Below are 6,753 nucleotides of genomic sequence, written 5' to 3' on the forward strand. Positions count from 1 at the left end.
TTTCTGCTGCTTCACCGTTGAGGTGCTCGTCATAGTACTGCTTCCACCTCTCAATCACCTCACACTCGTTCGTGAGAAGGTTACCGTCCAAGTCCTTGCACATATTTAGCTTCTCGTAGAACTTCCGTGTGTCGTTTACGCGGTAAGGATTTTCCATCGCCTCGCGATCTCGGTCTTCCTGTTGACGCTTCGGAAAACCAAGTTTTGTCTGTTCCGCGCTTGTCTGTATCGCTCCACATTCAATATCGTGTTGCAACATTCTCGCCCGTACTGCATTCTTCTCCTCTACTAACAGTTTGCATTCGCCGTCAAACCAGTCATTTCTTCGGTTCGGGATTGCAGTACCTAGTGCCGCTGCAGCAGTACTACCTATGGCGGAATGGATATCCATCCAGCCATCTTCAAGAGAAGCTGCGCCAAGCTGCTCTTCCAGCTGCTGCGCGTAATCCTGGGCAACTCTGGCGTCCCGTAGTTGCTCAATGTTGGGTCGCGGCGTTCGACTTCGACGGGTGTTATGCACCGTCGAGAGTTTTGAGCGCATGCATACTGCAACTAGGTAGTGGTCCTAATCTATGTTCGCACTGTGGTACGTGCGGACGTTGATAAAGTCGGAGAAGAATTCCCTGTCGATTAGAACGTGATCGATTTGGTTTTCTGTGTGTTGGTCAGGTGATCTCCAGGTGGCTTTGTGGATATCCTTGCGGGGGAAAAAGGTACTTCGAACTACCATACCCCGAGAGGCTGCAAATTTCACGTATCGTTGGCCGTTGTCGTTCGATACGGCCTGCAGGCTGTTTGGCCCGATTGCCGGTCTATACATTGCCGCCCATCCTACCTGAGCGTTCATGACGCCGATGACGATTTTGACGTCCCGTTGCGAACAGCCTTCGTACACCTGCTCCAGTTGCGCATAGAACGCTTCTTTCTCGTCGTGGGGTCTCCCTTCGTGTGGGCAGTGGACGTTGATGATGCTGTAGTTGGAGAAACGGCCCTTAATCCTCAACTTGCACATCCTCGCGTTGATCGGCTGCCAACCAATCACGCGTTGACGCATTTAACCCAGCACTACAAAGTCGGTTCCCAGCTCGTTGGTGGTGCCACAGCGCTGGTAGAAAGTAGCCGCTCGATGTCCGCTTTTCCATACCTTTTGTCCCGTCCAGCAAAGTTCCTGCAGTGCTACGACTTCGAAGTTGCGTGGTTGAAGTTCGTCATAGATTAACCTATCGCAGCCCGGGAAGCCGAGCGATTTGCAGTTCCATGTTCCGAGTTTCTAATCGTAGTCTTTATTTCGTCGCGTAGGTCTGTACCGATTGTTCCGACCCGTATTTCTTTCTTTAGTATTTGCAACTTTATGTTTTTTCCAGGGCGGCTTGTTGGGCCTGCCCCAACCCCCTGTCTCGCCCGGGGACCATCGTGCACAGCTCTATTTAGAGTCCCACGCTGGCACTAGGACGGTGATCAGCCGCTCCTAACATGGAGGACAGACGCCGTTTTGAGCCGCACCTCCATGGTGAATAGAGGCTCGGGTTTGGTGAAGCATTTCCTCTATCACCGTACTATCAACAATCAATACGAAACTATCGATTTGAAATTGGCTCACTACTACACACTAGTACTACACAATGTTTGTTTTGGTTCGCTATGAAAGTTTGACAGATAAAATGAGGGGTTAGTGGAATTTCCTATGTTTCGAGGGGTGAATCGATTAGCTTGGGACGGAAGATAGTACCAGAGGTGAGCCAAAAAGTTGAGCTCGTTTCTTCTGGACCTTCTGGTCTTAGAGTAACCTCTATGGTACTATGGTTACCGTGCCAGTGTTCGCGTCGCATCTCCAAATTTTCCTTAAATCCTACGTTTATTAAGCCTTCTACAAAAATGCTTGGACGCCCTGCTGGGAGCCTCACGGCAGTTGACAGGTACCTTAACCATGGCCGATGAAAATATGGATGTCGGCATGTTCTTCAGCTCTTTTGTGGACTTGGCGATCAGCTGCTTCTCCGTTTTGGCCACGAAATTATTGGAATAGATCCTCCGTTTGAGGTTCGCCCAAATTTTTTCTATCGATTACAGCTGGGTTACGTTGGGAGGGTTGGTTGTCTTTGGCATAACGTTTATCATCAGCCGGTCCATCTCCTCCAGTGATCTCTTGACATAATGGGCCAAGTCCAGGTCCGGCCAAAATACTACATCCTCCTTCGCGTGATACTTCATGATGAAGGCGGCAACTTCCGGCCGGCACTTCGTACTGTATCCCAAGCAACCAAAAGTTCGAATAAAAGCCCTTTTTTGGCTTAATAAGCTATTCGAAGGATTATGAAGAGAATTCTATTCAGCTTACTTTTTAAGTAATTAACCGAACTTCCAAGCAGGCTTCCAGTGCGCGCGCTACCGTATGCGAGACGCAATACGAATAGTCTCATAATCATAGCAGTCTCATGCGCAAGAGATTTGTAGCACTCTGTTTCTCTCTCTCTTCAGTTTTGTCGCATCTCACATTCTCATAATGTCTGTGTGTCACACTGTTTTGTAAGCACAGCACATTTCCGGATGTATGCGTTTCATGAGAACGAGTATCATGCGACGTCGCGTGAGCCGAAGCTCATTTCAATGCGACATCCAAATAACAAACTCAACTGGAAGACCAACTCGTGTTCTTGATGTGGGGAAAGTGTTGTTTTGTTTTGGAAACGATGGAAAGCGACCTAGCTACTACACTCTTATCGAACATGGAGAAAAGGTGTCGGATGGTTATGATCAACAAAGTTTTCCTAGCGGCAATTTTCGTTGATTAAAGGATTAACTTGAAAATTAGCCCATTCATAACGAACGAAGTAAGAGATGTGGCTTTGGTAAGCGAAATGTACAATCAAGTTGTGGTTTATTTGCTCGTTAATATGTTTTTTTTTTATTTCACCGAGGGTCCACGGTACTAACACTAGGACTATTTAGAAATCTGTCGTCGCAAATTGATTGTTTCAATTCAGCATCATGGTGGCTGATATGATATTGATAAGTTGGCTGTTCAATATTGTGTCTTATGTAATGGGAAAAATCATTTGACCGTTTTCTCGTGCTACTCTAATTTTTCAAATCTGGCTGAAAAATTGAAATGTTGCTGAGGGAATTCTTGATCTTATGATATCATTAACTCATGTTTTGTTTTTATTTTGCTACTTAGTCCCTTCTGACTTAAGGCCAACCATATGATCTTGTATAGTATTGTGCTGTTTTACATTAAAAATCGTCCATTTATATTTTTACTGGTCTGAGTAAAAGTATTCTGAGGGGTTCTGAGTTTAATTTGGTGCAAATGCGCAATAACTTGTTTATTTTTCCACCAAATGGGCTGAAAGCTTCAGAGGCTTCCAAAAAATGTATTTTAGAAGATTTCCGCATAAGGACTTGTTAAAGGACACATAGTTCCACAGATATTCCGGTATTATTTGGGTGCTAACATGCTAACGGTATCCCAACTACCGTAAGGTTGCCATCCACCGCTCACGTAGCCTTCCTTTACCTTCCTTTAGCATCCTTTCGACAAGCAATTGCGTCTTCCTAGGATCATTAGTGGTGATCTTACGGTGATTCCAGTATATCTCTGGACCATGAGTTGAGTCTGCTTGAATCTATACTAGAAGATATTTCTGGAACCACATAAAAACTTTATCCCATTTCAAAATCCACATGTGCAAAGGGCCACAAGTCTTCTGTGAACAAACCCTTGAAGTCCCTTATCTCGTCACCCGACAACATCACTTATGATGGGACCGCGAGAGTCAAAGCATGCGAAACAGCGCACGGCGATGGCGCCCTGAGAGAGCGCATTGAGATGTTTCAATAAAACAGACGCATGTGATTGAATACATGCGTCGCATTGAGAGAGCAATGCGATGAGACAAACAAAAATTGAAACGCTCGAATTTGTTGAGAGCGTGTAGCTTGTCGCGCGCATCGTTCTGGTCTCTCTTTTGTACAATAATGTAGCACACCATGGATTTGAGAGTCATGCGACGCTCCGTCTCACAGCTTGCTGTCGCATTTGTGTACGCGTGCTTCCAAGTTCACATTCGATGTTTAAGCTTCTATCAGAATGCTGTTTCACTTTTAAAAAGAACTTGAAAGTTCATAAAAGGTTCGTTTAACCGTTGGAAGGAATGCTATTCAGCCCAAAAAGAAAACTTGAATGAAATCAACAATTCAAAATAGAAAACAAATATATCTATTATTTTGCTGCTTACCACGTTCTCTTCTAATTTATTATGAGCTACTGCGTCGTCGGAAGATAAATGTTTGTAATATGCTCGAATATTTAATTTAAATTACATGTTTTAAAATTACTTACCGCAAGTCTCGAACTCGATTCCTTCTCTTTGAAACCGAGATACATACCACTGCTACCATATCATATGATTTTACTCGATATGTTGATTTCATTCATAAAAATGGTTTTCAGAGTAGCCAAATCTACTTTCAAGTTCCGTAAGAACTATTTTTGAACTTCAAAGTCTTTTATTAGTTCATGTAGAACCTTATCTAAACTTGAAAGTTGCTAAAAAGTACTTACGGAACTTATTGTGAACTTGCACCGTTTGACATTTAACGTTTTGTTTTCGGCAGAAGTTTTCAGTAACCTCGAAAAGTACGAAACAATTTGACTTAATTGTAGTAAATTCACCTGTTTTAAGACTTGTTTTATTCAGAAAATCATCAAGGTATGGTAGTGGAACGCAAACCTCAATGAAATTTATTAAAATAAAATATATTTTTTACTTACAGAAATGCCATTCGCCGTAGTAGAAACATTGAACGCTCGAAGCTGTAAGGAACTTTCGGTCGTTCCAGATCAATGGCTGCGGAAATCAACAAGGGGCCACATTTTGTTCTGGCCAAACGCAAACAGTGTCGCAGAACAATATAAATTGATCAGTGACGAAAAGAGCTGCTAGAAATTGACATTTCTATAGTTGAAGATGCTAATTTCAAATAACAGACTGTAGTGGTAATTTTTATACGATAGATGGAGTAGATGAAAGCATAGAGTTGATAGTTCCGTTAGAGTACGGTAGTGTGAAGATTGTATATAGATATTAGACAAGCGAGCTAGGACAACTTTTAAGGAAGGTACAAATCGGTTTTTTCATCTCTCTTTACCAAACTCCCCCTTTGGAGAGGGATGGTGAGGGGTGTCCCCCCCCCGCCACCACTGGCAAAAAGAGATGAAAGCCGACCCGCTCATGTACCAACTGTGTGTTTGAAACAGTTCTACCGATTTTTTGCCGCACTTCAGTTGTTATTTGAAGGAAGGCATCCAGTCGTAGGTTTGGAAATTGGAACTAGCGGGTCGGCTTTCATCTCTTTTTGCCAGTGGTGGCGGGGGGGGGGGGGGGGACACCCCTCACCATCCCTCTCCAAAGGGGGAGTTTGGTAAAGAGAGATGAAAAAAAAGTAAGAGGTTGTATCCAAGACACGACCATAGATTTGACGTAGGATTACGAAAGGTAGTATAGCAAAAGTATAGTAAATATTAAATTGATTTCGTACAATTGTAGAAATTTCAATAGATTGAACCGCCCATCAATTTTGGTATTCGAAAATGAAATCTGCATACCGGACGGTACTTACCTTTATGCTTTTAGATGCAAATGTTTAGCCCCTCCTACTAAGAGAATTCGGCACGATTAGATTTTGGCATAATTCTCTTAATAGGAGGGGCTTCAAATTTGCATCAAAAGGCATAAAGATAGGTACCGTCTAGCATGCTATCACGGTAACATGGAAAAGCTTCGTTTTATGATGACGTAATTACGCATTTCCGTGCACAAAACGCACGGAATATTTGGCTTTTTCCATAAATGAAAAATATGCGAAAATTGATTGTAGGAATCTAAGATGGGATACCTCGACAAATGTTCAAATAATACTCTTTAAAAAATTTATGGTGGTCCTGAGAAGGGCCGTTTTGTCGTGATGGTTGAGTAATGCTGAGCTGGGTGTTTAACACTGATGAGGCTGTCGAGCTGTATGTTGTTTGAAGCGAGGGTGACACGCTTGGCATAGATGACCGACCCCCGCACGGAGCGACTCACGAAGAGCTACTGATTCTGATTCTGATTCCAAGCGGTGGTGCTTCTTCTTCCTATAGTTGCTTATGTGGGCTCTGCAGCTCGCTGTTTGCAGGCAACCTTTCGTAGCGAACGGGAGAAAACGCGCCGAAAGCATTGCTGCTGCTGCTGCTGCTGTGGGCACCGTCGACCGGACACCACCACACACGGTGATTGAATGAGCACCATTCAGTGAGACAGGATTGAATTCGATTTTTAAATCTGTGTTAGGGAATGCGCTGATTTCAGGCAATCGGTGATAATTTTGATCACCATTGCAACAGTCGGGCATTTGTGTATTTTTCAATAGTGACCTATTGAAAATTAATAGTGTTCATTTTAGCAGATTGGTAGATAAATTTCCAATCGTTTGGTTTGTTTAGAATTAAAATCCATCTGCTATTGGTAGAAACCTGACCAATTCAGGCCTTACATTAATTTGATAACGGCACAAAAGCATTTGTAAACAAACTTTCTAAGGCCTTTTACACGCAAACCAAAGTATGCCCGCGCAAACCAACAACATCATCGAATAGGGGCAACTATCACCTTTCCGAAAGTGGTATTGGTTTGCGTGGGCGTACTTTGGTTCGCGTGTAAAGGGCCTTAGAAAGTTTGTTTACAAATGCTTTTGTGCCGTTATCAAATGTTA

Source organism: Ochlerotatus camptorhynchus, unplaced genomic scaffold (genome assembly GCF_037179485.1).
Source record: "Ochlerotatus camptorhynchus isolate MF236.1 unplaced genomic scaffold, CSIRO-AGI_Acam_v1.1 ptg000094l, whole genome shotgun sequence".
In the NCBI taxonomy this organism is placed as follows: Eukaryota; Metazoa; Arthropoda; class Insecta; order Diptera; family Culicidae; genus Ochlerotatus; species Ochlerotatus camptorhynchus.